The sequence below is a fragment of the Argopecten irradians genome, unplaced genomic scaffold (genome assembly GCF_041381155.1).
Source record: "Argopecten irradians isolate NY unplaced genomic scaffold, Ai_NY scaffold_0018, whole genome shotgun sequence".
NCBI classification, from domain to species: Eukaryota; Metazoa; Mollusca; class Bivalvia; order Pectinida; family Pectinidae; genus Argopecten; species Argopecten irradians.
This window is the reverse complement of record NW_027187485.1, coordinates 156,702-169,805: the sequence shown is the minus strand read 5'-3', so window position 1 is coordinate 169,805 and position 13,104 is coordinate 156,702. Positions and strand designations below refer to the sequence as shown.

The following is a 13,104-nucleotide window of genomic DNA, read 5'->3' as shown; positions in this document are numbered from 1 at the left end:
ATTTTATTAAATTCAAAGATTCAATTTTGGATCGGGCAGCAGACAAAGCCTATATATGCCCTCTCCACATGATTACCGTACATTAATGTATTGTGTATAGAAACATGTTTTAAGAGCATATCTTTAAAAGCATATTTGAACAGGACTGGATCAATAAAATAATGTATTTTTGTTTTAATAAAGATATTATTATAGATGTCTCAGTAATGAGTAATATTTGTCTGAAGTCAAGGCTGGCAACTCTGTCACATGACCTACAGCACCCCACTTCACTTTAAACGATTAAAAAGCACATTTATTCCAACTAACATGTTACAAATTATAGAATTTGACAATGTTTTCTCAGATTTCTCCAGTTGTGTATAAGACATTGAATGATATGTTGAATTAAAGATAAATATTACTGAAATATGGTTGTGTATAATTTGTAACATGTTAATTCCAATAAATGTGCTTTTTAATCGCTTAAAGTGAAGTGGGGTGCCGTAGGTCACGTGACCAAGTTGCCAACACTATGTTATTTTATCACCAAGACATGCTATCAGATTATCTTTTTAGTCTGCAAATGCCCCTCCGGTCTAAATGTGTTCATGTACAATGTATATCAAAACGGCAGACAAGTTCTGCTATGTTGTCCAGTGGAAAAGCTCAGTGTAAAAATTTCCTCATAAGCAATTATACTGGATATATTTACACTATTCTTACCAACTTTAGCCTTTAGACTATTCACTTAAAGGATGACGTATCAATATTACACTGGATCCTTATACGCACTGTGTTTCAGATACGAATTAAATACTGGGATAAGTAGTTACTCCAACAGTGTAGACAAGATATGTTTGTTCTGCTTCGTACCTTATCCGTTCATAAATTATTTCATTTCTGAATATTTCATTTGAAATAAGAACACAAGACTGATATTCTTTTGAAGACTGTATTAATTTTGCTGCCTGACTGGTGTAAGTGGACGCGTAAAATGTACATATCTGAGTCCTAAGGCCTTTTGTGAAACCAAGCGAGCCACCCAACCTGAAAAATCCTGCAGTGCAGGTTAGCAGGAGGTGCACCAGCACTCAATGCTTAAGATTTCAAATACTGGATTTAAGAAGGCCGTGAAGAGGAAAATGTGACCGAATGAGATACTAAAGTCTTTATTGAACAGTCTTTGGATTTAAGAAGGCCGTGAAAATGAAAATGTGACCGAATACTAAAGTAAATGAAATAAATACTAAAGTCTTTATTGAACAGTCTTAAAACGAAAGAAATATCCAGTGGCACGTATATACACTGTATCCTCCAAAACATCTCTGTATCGTTAGGTCCAATATATGCTGGTCCTCCAGGATCCTACACAAAGACTAGAACGCTGCAACTTATATACACAGAAATCATTCCAAATTCTACAACAGAAAAAAACATTATTAGTTCCTGCACAAATTATTTATAAACAAAAGTGAAACTGCATAGGGAGAAGACCTTTATAGGAAGTGCCTGCTGTCTGATCACTTCGAGATTTGTCAATAAATTGTTTGAAATTGAATTTGAACACTAGCACATTAATATAAAACAAACATTCTAAAGAAATAATAAAACATGTCGATGACATGAACCCTACAAATGCACATACTTCGTGTGCCTAATGCATACATCTACCAGACTCATTATAATTAAATTATAAGGAAACAAAATTTATTGATTGTATATCTAAGAACTAACACCATACATATACAAATCAATCTGGAATTTGTAGAAGTCCACAAATTTACCATGGGTCCGAATGTTTTTAACAACAAGCCTGATTTCTCACGGCCGTCAGACCACTGCTATTCTAATCTTACCATGATCTGATAATATCTACCAGCTTTTAAGGATGCTCTGGTGAAAAATGCGATTTTTTCCTTATGACTTACTTTTTTTCCAATATAGATTTCTTGAAATAGGAGTTCATATCAAAGTTGAAAATGGAATAAAAAGAATATGGTAGTGTGGTTATTTTGAGCTATTGCATTGTATGAACCGGATACTTATATGTTGTGAACTATGGTGGAGGCATTTAAGACGAATTTCATTCTATACTGAAATATCATTATGGAAGATTAAAGATGCTCCACCGCTGACAAATAGTATTTTTTCACTATTAAAAACAGGAGCAGACGATTTAGTATTTTTCTTCAGTTACAAAAGTTACTTAATTTACACCATTACCACCATTGAAAAGTTTGAGCTTCTAATTTTACTTCAAGTTGAAAATATGAAAAATAATTAATTGCATCCCGAAAAAATTCCGTGGCACTATATCCTATATGGAATGAACTACTGAATGCGCATGTACCAAAGGCAAAATAAATTATTTTATATTATTTTTTTGTTAATTAGACTATTATATACACGATTAAAACACCAATTATTGTTTAAATGATGAATATTATTTATGCTCTGTCGGCGGTGGAGCATCTTTAAGCATGTGTAACTTTTTGGAACTTAAAAACTCAAAAACAAAAAGACCTCAAATTTATAAAATAGTGATCCCTCTACACTATATGCAAGGTGACAATTTTCAGTGCTTCACAAAAAAAATTTGCAGTTGAAAAGAAAACAAATCGCTGTTTCTAAAACAATCATAAAAATACACGGTCAGTGCGCTTGATTTTTTTATCTAGATACAAAATTTGTTATTTTTTGTCAGCTTTTCTTGCCAAAAATTAATATTTCTTTTAACTTCATTGAAATATAAAAAATAAACTCCAATAGGTTATAATTCCACTTGCTACAAATAGAGACACAAAAATCACAAAAACTCTTTGATTAACGCTGTGACTGGAAACGATTTGTACTTGATAGAATTAGGAAACAAGTAACAAAATGTTGAAATTTTGAAACAAAATAATAAGCTTTGTGGAATTAGGGACAGTAGATCAACAAAATATTTTGTAATTTACAACATTGAGATTTTGTATAAAAATATTGTGGAGACAGTACCAATTGTACAAAATAGTTAAATTATCAAAGAGACCCAGAGAATATGTACCACTGAATTTCCTATAACAAATACTGTTCCAGTACTGTATGGAACCTGCCTCAAAATTCTCACTCATTTCTCATATACATTAAACTACCATGATCATCATTGATGCTGTCTCCCTCTAAAGAAAATTAAAAACAAATAAAGACGAGTCCTTAAGATGGCAGCTTCATGATAAGGGAGACAACTCGTATAAATTTAATGTATTTATTTCAAAATAACAGTTATAACCTCCATAATCTAACTCTGCGAATTTTTGTTCACAATATATAGAATAAATAATGTCATTTAATTTAGGATTAACGATATTGACATTTAAGTGATATTTAGAAATTAAGGAAGATAACTCCTTAATTGAAAATTGAATCGTTATCAATGACAATGTTATAATCCCTGCTAATACTTGGTCTTGTGTCAAAAATTTTATTTTTGTTTTTAAAAACAAAGTTATATTCTAGAAGACAGATGGTCATAATAGCTAGCTCAAGCCAGTATTTGTAGAAGAATGAAATTTGAACACTTATTTCCAATATTTTCAAATAATTTTATTTGCTTTCAATGAACTTACTTTATCTTTTTAAACTTACAAATTAATCATTAAATAATACAATTTAGAATTATGGTAATATTATTAACTAAAGAATATATATACAATTTTGAATTTATGGGAATACTATTACCTAAAGAATATAGGAAAGAAGTCCTTTGAGTGAGAATGTGAATTAGTAGTTTTAATGATAGGGTCAGTTTGTACGCGCCTCCCATGTCAGTCCTGTCTAGTCGTTTGTGTCCTGTCAGTTGGGAGGTTTTTCGTCAATGTCTGGTAGAGTTAGTAAAAGGATTAAAGAACTTTACTTTTCTATATTCTTCAATTGAATACTATAAAGCGAATTTGGAAAAGAAACTACACAGAAAACAGCATATCAGATAGTTTGTTTACTCCAATGGCTATCTTTAAATTTTGCATAACATAGATTATGAGGGGAATTTGGAAGGTTTTCATTATAAGAATTATTTTCAAAAATATACTGGTTAATGCAAGAGCTAAAAATGATCCTACTGGCTCTTCTAGGCTAAAACATAACATTAACAAACGTTATTATAATCTGAAATTCTAAATTAATTGAAAAATACTAATACATGTAGTTCAAAATTGGAAAATAAAAGCCGAGAAAAGAATTCAGAATTTTATCTGCAGTAATATAAATGATTATGTACATGAGAGGCTGTCCACAGATGATACTGGCTGTGGGAAGGATATTGATCTTATCAGCCAACCAAACAACTAAAATCTAAAAATTGAAATGCAGTGATACAGATACTCTGGATCTCTTGTTCCTTACTTGACAAAGTATTAATAAAAATTCAAAATAATGGTAAATAGGAAGGATTTGACTAAAAAGCTACAAGAAAATACTTTTCCTTCTTATCCCTATATTTGACAAAGGAATATCCTATTAGGGTCACGTTCTGGTGACCTTTCGAATTGGCCAATCAAATTTGGAAAGTAAATTTAAAGGTACAAAATAGTTTCAAGCTAAATGTGTGCATACAAATACATATCTACAGGAACGAAATGTTTTTCTAATTGATGTAGGTGTAGAAAATGAAAAATAGATCTGAAGTAACACAAACATTGACACTACCTCTGGAAAACCATTAAGTCTCTTTATTTCACATAAATCTAGTTTTCTCCCTTTACCAAATGAAGAGAAAATTCAGATCCCTATATGAAAACTGCAGTTTAATTTTACACTATAACTTTTCATGTGAGCTTTACAGTAAATGATTACAGAAGATAGATTTTAGAATTGTCTGTGTTATAAATATTTACAATATGTTATCTGTCTACAATAACTAACCTAATAGATTGTGATTGTACATATTACTAAGTTATTTATTGACCAAGTACTTGAATAGTCATTTGTCATTAAAACTACAATCTGACTGAATGTAATATAAAAAAAAGATGTACTTAAAACAACATGTTTAATAAAATTGCAAAATATTTTGCAAAACACTTTTCTCATGACTTTTTTTAATTTTGCATATTATGTGTTTATTATATAAACATTATAATAATGAGATGTTTATATAATAATATTCAGTTTTTTGGAAATAAAGACTTTTATCATTACCTGAATGGAGCTCTGTTGGTCACTGGTGGTCACTATCAAGGAACTGCAGCCATTGGTTGTCTCTATCCTGATGGGTGTCTCTATCCTGATGGGTGTCTCTATCCTGATGGGTGTCTCTATCCTGGTGGTCTCTATCCTGATGGTTGTCTCTATCCTGGTGGGTGTCTCTATCCTGATGGGTGTCTCTATCCTGATGATTGTCTCTATCCTGATGATTGTCGCTATCCTGATGGGTGTCTCTATCTAATAAAACAAATAAATTAAAATTTTAATAATTTTAATCATTATCATTACAGACGTATTAAACAAAAGAGCTCACATCTGGTGGTTTGTTAATAGGTTCCTGGTAATTAACCAGCCTTATTAAATATAGCAATGCCATTACATAACTTTTGGCCCATTTGGCCGCTTGAAATTCTCAAAATCTAGCATTTTTCTCCAATCATGATTGCCCATAGCCATCACAATAATTACACTTCATAATCAATAAAAACAGCCAATCCATTGTTTATTCATATAGTTTATCTTGTCAAAAGGTTTGTTTTTTTAATACTTCACTCAAACCTATCCTTCCTCTTTCCAATATTCAAGACCTTATTGCAAATGGAAAACATTTTAACATCATCATGATTCTTTAGTCATTTTGTTGGTTTACCCGAAAGGTGTTTTCCGGATAGAACTGCAGTTTAATTTAAAAATTCAAATACAACTTTTCATGGCAGTTTTTAGTGAATGAAGTCTGCTTATCACCACAAGCGTCTGTTCTGGTTTTTGAAAAAAAAGATATGTATTTGGATTGCCAGCAAGTGTCACCAAACTAAAACTTAGTCAAGAGCCTCACAGGTCACCAAAAGAAGTCCTTGTGCTGGAGCATTTTTCATATTTTCTAACCCATTCCTTCTCCTTAGCAAGATCTGGCCTACCTGATTTTGGTATCATAGGATTCTTGTTGGCTATTTCTTCTTCCCTCGAGTCTTCATGTGTTCTCTATTGCTACAGGCTTGTCTTCTTCACCATCCGATAACCATCTTCGTGTTCAGTTGATACTTATCTTATCGAGTATGTGTTGTTGCAATTTTTGCATATGAATTTTCTGCTTCATTTAGCACTGGAAGCCGACTCATGCCAACTTACCAGCTTTGATTTGTGGACTTTGGTCACAGGTGACCCACTGGTAATCCAGGCGGGCTTTTTGTGATGACAGTTCCATTTTCTGATTGAAAGACAAAGGTTTTACAGCAATCGCACAGTCAAATCAATGCAGTTGTCCCCAACAGCACAGCACTACTCATTTAAGTGTCCACGTTAACTATAAGTCGGAAAGGTTGCCGATAATTACGGGGACGGATTACTTATTTTCTGTCTTTCCGTCTAGAAAAGCAACCCCGCCCTAAACCGGTACACTCTAGTTTTTGTTTATCCTTTTGGAGTGGAGCATCGCTGTTAGTGACAAAAGTGGTGAAATTGCCTGCGATTGTCATAAAACCATTCTTCAATCAAATGAAATAATCATTAATCAGCCGGACTGAATTATCGTTGTGACAATGATGATCAAGGTTGGCTTTTTGTGATGGCAGTTCAATTTTTATTGAAGAACGAAAGTTCTTCTGCAATCGCACAATGAATTCAATGCAGTTATCACCTACAGTGCAGCACTACCCTTAAAGTGTCCACATGAACTATAAGTCGGAAAGGTTGCCGATAATTGCGGGGACAGATTACTCATTTTCTTTCTTTCCGTCTAGAACAGTAATCCCACCCTAAATCGGTACACCCTAGTTCATGTGTGGACGCTTTTGGAGTGGTACGCCACTGTTGATGACAAAAACAATGAAATTGACTATGTGATTATTTTCGAACTTTCATTCTTCAGAAAATTGAACTGCAATCACCGAGCCCGCCTGGATTATCATTGCGGCACCTGTGACCAAAGCTTTAGTCACAAGTCAAACCTAATGGCCAATCTAAGTGGAAAATAAGATACAAAAATGGCAACAATATATATTCGATGAGAGAATTTCATACGTCACAAGAAGAGGCATCAATAGGTAGGAGGGGTCCCCTGTCTAACAGAAGAAGCAGCAATGTCATCTTTGCTTGAGAGAATGCATATGCATGTGGCCTTATGACTTAAAGTGACATCTTAAGACACAAACATTAACATTGTGACAAATTACGTGCTTTACAGCAGACAATATTGATAAATTCAACCAGCAGCAGCGACAGCCATAAAACAATGATAAATTTACACAGCAACATTAGCACCACCCTTTCGTATTTAACCCTCTTACTAAATGAATGTTTAAATAAACTTAATATTACTTAAAAAGATCTTCAATCAGATGTACTGTATTGGACCTAATAAGCGCCTAGGGCATTTAAAAAGTTGAAAAAGTGAAAAGGTGCTTAATAAGATGAAATTATAGTTATGTGTAGTCTAGATCTTTATTTATATTGAAATTTAAAGCCTCAAAAAGGAGAAGGGGCACTTATAGGGACATTAAATATCAATTTTTCTCAAGGATGCACTTTATGGTTTCTTAGACAAAAACCTAATAAAAAATTATCAAAATATCCCCATTTTCCTTATTTATGTATATTTTGGATGGTAACCATGGCAGCTAAACTTGCAAGACCAGAAAACTTTCATTGCAAATAAAGGCCCACTTATATCTTTCTGAAACGGCTTTTAACTTTTTTTGGCTTTGTAACCTCATCTTAGGCCATCAATACACATTTTCTGATGTTATTGTTGTTTAAAAAAAAAAAAGATTTTTTTTGTTTCAGAAAGGTAGTGGGCCTTACAACAATTTGAAATGCATGTCCTAAATAACAGTTTTGCAAAACTGACAGATTTGGGGGCCAAACAGTGCCCAAACCATAGTCATTTGTTAAGTTCCTACCAGAACGTGGTTTGAAAAAGTTGATTGTTAATGGCTGGACACTTGACACCGGGGTATCACATAAGCTCAGCTTGGTCCTTCGGAGAACCATCTGTAGAACTCTATTACAAGTAGCGATTTAAAGGAGTAATTAAGACAAATTATACTCACAAATTAAGGCTCAGGTCATTTAAGGAAAGGCAACTCTTTCTAGTATTTTCATGAAATGAGAAAACTTCTCTTGGCGGTGTCTCCACTTTGGGAATAGGCTGTTAAAACTTGTCGGCCCAAAAGATACTATTTTCAAAGCACAGCTGAAAAAGAAGAAATGAATGATTAAATGACTAAAATGAATTCGTGAAAGAAGCTGATTACTGATCACAAAAACAGAAAGTGTTTTATAGAGATTGATTAGGTTTTCATGGTCATTAAAGGATGTATCAATTACTTGTGGGAACCCAGAGTACCCCAATAAAAACCACCGACCTACAGCTTGAACCTAAAATCTATTCATGACCAGTCTTAAACACTAAAGATTGAAAAAGAAGACTGTAATGGACGTCTTACAAAACCAAACAACACTACCCATTTGACCAAAATCCCCCAAATTTACATTGTCGTTACCAAGACAGGAAGGCCTCCGTATTAAAAAAAAAAACAACTACCAAATATGTATAAGTACATGCAAAATACCTTCAACATTCGATTTCGAGTCAAAAATTTGCAGATTGGGTTCAGGCAAATGGTGTCCAGTGACCCTGAATGAAGAAAACATCATATCCGGTTTTCATCCTATAGAGACCGCAGAACCTAAATGATTTTCCATAGACGACAATGATAACGTTTGCCACTGTCCAGGTTAAATGGAGTTTTCAAGTCTGGTCACCCATCATTAATTTTTGATGAAGCTCTGCTAATCACACTATCCAGGAATGTCTGCTCTCGGGTGTCACTGTCCTTATGGTTGTCACTACATGTATCTTCATGGTATCCTGAAAATATGCAATATTTGAAATAACTATGACATCTTGACACATGTTTTTTTTTTTATTTACAAACTTTTTTTTTGTTTGTTCTTTTTTGGGTTTTTTTTTCTCATAAAACCATATAACAATAATCACCTCTAAATTTACACCATCTGACTTCTAAATCAGCCCCTTCACCCAAGACCTACAGACAGTGAAGGGAGATAACTCCAATTTCACTCAACTATTCACTTGAAAAAATTAATACCACTGATAATTAAACCAAAGAAGTACATAAGAGTAATATATATATATATATAAGACAAATTATACTCACAAATTAATGCTCAGGTCATTTATGGAAAGGCAACTCTGTCTAGTGTTTTCATGAAATGAGATAACTTCCCTTGGCAGTGTCTCCAAGTTGGGAATAGGCTGTTAAAACTTGTCGGCCCAAAAGATACTATTTTCAAGGCACAGCTGAAAAAGAAGAAATGAATGATTAAATGACTAAAATGAATTCGTGAAAGGAGATGATTAATGATCACAAAAAACAGAAAGTGTTTTATAGAGATTGATTAGGTTTTCATTGTCATTAAAGGATGTATCAATTACTTGTAGGAACCCAGAGTACCCCAATAAAAACCACCGACCTACAGCTTGAACCTATAATCTATTCATGACCGGTCTTAAACACTAAAGATTGAAAAAGAAGACTGTACTGGATGTCTTACAAAACCAAACAACACTACCCATTTGACCAAAATCCCCCAAATTTACATTGTCGTTACCAAGACAGGAAGGCCTCCGTATTAAAAAAACAACTACCAAATATGTATAAGTACATGCAAAATACCTTCAACATTCGATTTCGAGTCAAAAATTTGCAGATTGGGTTCAGGCAAATGGTGTCCAGTGCCCCTGAATGAAGAAAACATCATATCCGGTTTTCATCCTATAGAGACCGCAGAACCTAAATGATTTCCCATAGACGACAATGATAACGTTTGCCACTGTCCAGGTTAAATGGAGTTTTCAAGTCTGGTCACCCATCATTAATTTTTGATGAAGCTCTGCTAATCACACTATCCAGGAATGTCTGCTCTCGGGTGTCACTGTCCTTATGGTTGTCACTATCTTCATGGTATCCTGAAAATATGCAATATTTGAAATAACTATGACATCTTGACACATGGTCTATTTTTATTTACAAACTGTTTTTTTTATTTACAAACTTATAATTTTATTTACAAACTTTTTTTTTCTTTTTTTTTTCTTTCTTTTTTTGTATTTTTTGTATTTTTTTTTTTTTTATTTTTTTTTGTGTGTGTTTTTTTTGTGTTTTTTTTCCTTAAAAACATAATTATAACAATAATCTCCTCTAAATTTACACCATCTGACTTCTAAATCAGCCCCTTCACCCAAGACCTACAGACAGTGAAGGGAGATAACTCCAATTTCACTCAACTATTCACTTGAAAAAATTAATACCACTGATAATTAAATTAAAGAAGTACATAAGAGTAATATATATATATATATATAAGACAAATTATACTCACAAATTAATGCTCAGGTCATTTATGGAAAGGCAACTCTGTCTAGTGTTTTCATGAAATGAGATAACTTCCCTTGGCAGTGTCTCCAAGTTGGGAATAGGCTGTTAAAACTTGTCGGCCCAAAAGATACTATTTTCAAGGCACAGCTGAAAAAGAAGAAATGAATGATTAAATGACTAAAATGAATTCGTGAAAGGAGATGATTAATGATCACAAAAAACAGAAAGTGGTTTATAGAGATTGATTATATTTTCATGGTCATTAAAGGATGTATCAATTACTTGTAGGAACCCAGAGTACCCCAATAAAAATCACCGACCTACAGCTTGAACCTATAATCTATTCATGACCGGTCTTAAACACTAAAGATTGAAAAAGAAGACTGTACTGGATGTCTTACAAAACCAAACAACACTACCCATTTGACCAAAATCCCCCAAATTTACATTGTCGTTACCAAGACAGGAAGGCCTCCGTATTAAAAAAAGCCAACTACCAAATATGTATAAGTACATGCAAAATACCTTCAACATTCGATTTCGAGTCAAAAATTTGCAGATTGGGTTCAGGCAAATGGTGTCCAGTGCAGTGTCCCTGAATGAAGAAAACATCATATCCGGTTTTCATCCTATAGAGACCGCAGAACCAGGAATGTCTGCTCTCGGGTGTCACTGTCCTTATGGTTGTCACTATCTTCATGGTATCCTGAAAATATGCAATATTTGAAATAACTATGACATCTTGACACATGGTATTTTTTTTTATTTACAAACTTTTTTTTATTTACAAACTTTTTTTTTTATTTACAAACTTTTTTTTTTTACAAACTTTTTTTTTTGTTTTTTTTTTTTGTTTTTTTTTGGTTTTTTTTTAGGTTTTTTTTTTTGTTTTTTTTTTGTTTTTTTTTTTTTCTTCATAAAAACATATTTTAATACCCCAGAACTTTTGATGGCTGCCAAGGTTGGGGCCTTGGGGTCAACCTTTTAAATATAAACAGATGTCCCCTCGCAGGGGGGCTTTCATTCAACGCACAATGCTTTCTTTCTCTGTCTTTCTTTCACTCTCTCTCTCTTTTTCTCTCTTTCTTTTCCCTCTTTCTCTCTCTCTTTCTATCTCTCTCTCTCTCTCGCTTTCTCTCTCTCTCTCTCATTCTTTCTTTCTTTCTTTCTTTCTTCATGTATTAAATACATGTGGCACTTTTATACTCCCTTTCATTCTTTTGTTTTACATACAATTTATTACAATGTCTCTTCCTGTCGTCCAAGATTTAGATGGCTATGGGTGAGAGTGGGATTGCCAGTGGCGATGGGAGGGTGGGGGGGGGGGGAGGATGGAGGGATGGAGGGGGGAAGAGGGGGGGATGGGGTTGGAGGGCAAATGGAAAATATTTACTATAATTTAACATAATAATTTATTAGGTTGACCCCAATGGTCAGGATAAAGATCATGCTTTATCCGTTGTTTGTCATAGGAGGGGAGGGGGAGGTTGGGAGGGGGGAGGGGGGAGAGGGGGTAGGAGGGCAAATGGAAAATATTTACTATAGTTTAACATGATAATTTATTAGGTTGACCCCAATGGTCAGGATAAAGATCATGCTTTATCCGTTGTTTGTCATAGGAGGGGAGGGGGAGGTTGGGAGGGGGGAGGGGGGAGGGGGGATAGGGGGTAGGAGGGCAAATAGGGTTGATAGGGGGTAGGAGGGCAAATGGAAAATATTTACTATAATTTAACATGATAATTTATTAGGTTGACCCCAATGGTCAGGATAAAGATCATGCTTTATCCGTTGTTTGTCATACCCTGTTTGTAAACTAAATTTTGAACACATTTTGAACTTCTACCAATGTAATTAGCTAAAAACGTGTCTGATATCATCTGACATGGTCCTTATTAAGAGTTATTATTCTTCAATTTAATCCGAGACCCAAAATGGCCACCAATTCCGTCATATTGAAAACGGATTTTGAACTTCTCAAGTTCTACAAGAGCAATTTAGCTGAAAATTGTGTGAAAGGATCCCTAAATGGTCCCGACCAAGTATTACTATTTTGCGGGTCAATCGGAAATCCAAGATGGCCACTACAGCATCCATATCTAAAATATTTTAAACTACTTCTCAAGTTCCACTGGTGCAATTTAGCTGAAACTTGCATGAAATCATCCTGATATGGTTTGGAACCAAAAAACCAAAGATGCTTGCTTTGACCCCCATCTTATAAGCAAACTTTGAACTTCTTTTCAAGTTCTATCAATGCAATTAAGCTAATGATCCTGAAATGGTCCTAACCAAGTGTTCTTTAAACACATTTTGAACTTCAAGGATGGGCGCAAAAGTCACCTTCTTGAAAGTCTTTTATTCAAATCTTTTCCTAGTTCTCTGGCGCCAAGATTGTCCGATGACCATTAATTAGGGCCATTCATTTTTTTTTTTTCAAAAAAATTCAAATCCCATGTTGGGTGGTTGCCGGGTACTAGCCGCTGGCTAGGGTTTTCTCTCAATCAACCTTTGACCCTGGCATGTACATGTACATAAATGA

The 13,104-nt window shown here is 34.0% G+C and overlaps 2 long non-coding RNA genes across 7 annotated transcripts in view; one reads left to right on the top strand and one right to left on the bottom strand.

Moving 5' to 3' along the window:
* Positions 1 to 13,104, top strand: part of LOC138311352 (uncharacterized) — a 172,612-nt gene that overhangs the window by 101,682 nt on the left and 57,826 nt on the right. The window lies entirely within an intron of this gene.
* On the bottom strand, positions 921 to 11,402 carry LOC138311354 (uncharacterized). Of its 2 annotated transcripts, XR_011206610.1 has the most exons (9): positions 11,091 to 11,402; positions 10,570 to 10,712; positions 9,864 to 10,156; positions 9,345 to 9,487; positions 8,736 to 9,034; positions 8,214 to 8,356; positions 6,084 to 6,373; positions 5,161 to 5,403; positions 921 to 1,400 (listed from the first exon to the last, which is right to left on the bottom strand). It is a non-coding gene; the product is annotated as an uncharacterized lncRNA (long non-coding RNA). The 2 variants fall into 2 exon arrangements; XR_011206611.1 differs by lacking the exons at positions 921 to 1,400; positions 5,161 to 5,403; positions 6,084 to 6,373 and adding an exon at positions 6,830 to 7,226 and having other exon boundaries at positions 11,091 to 11,401.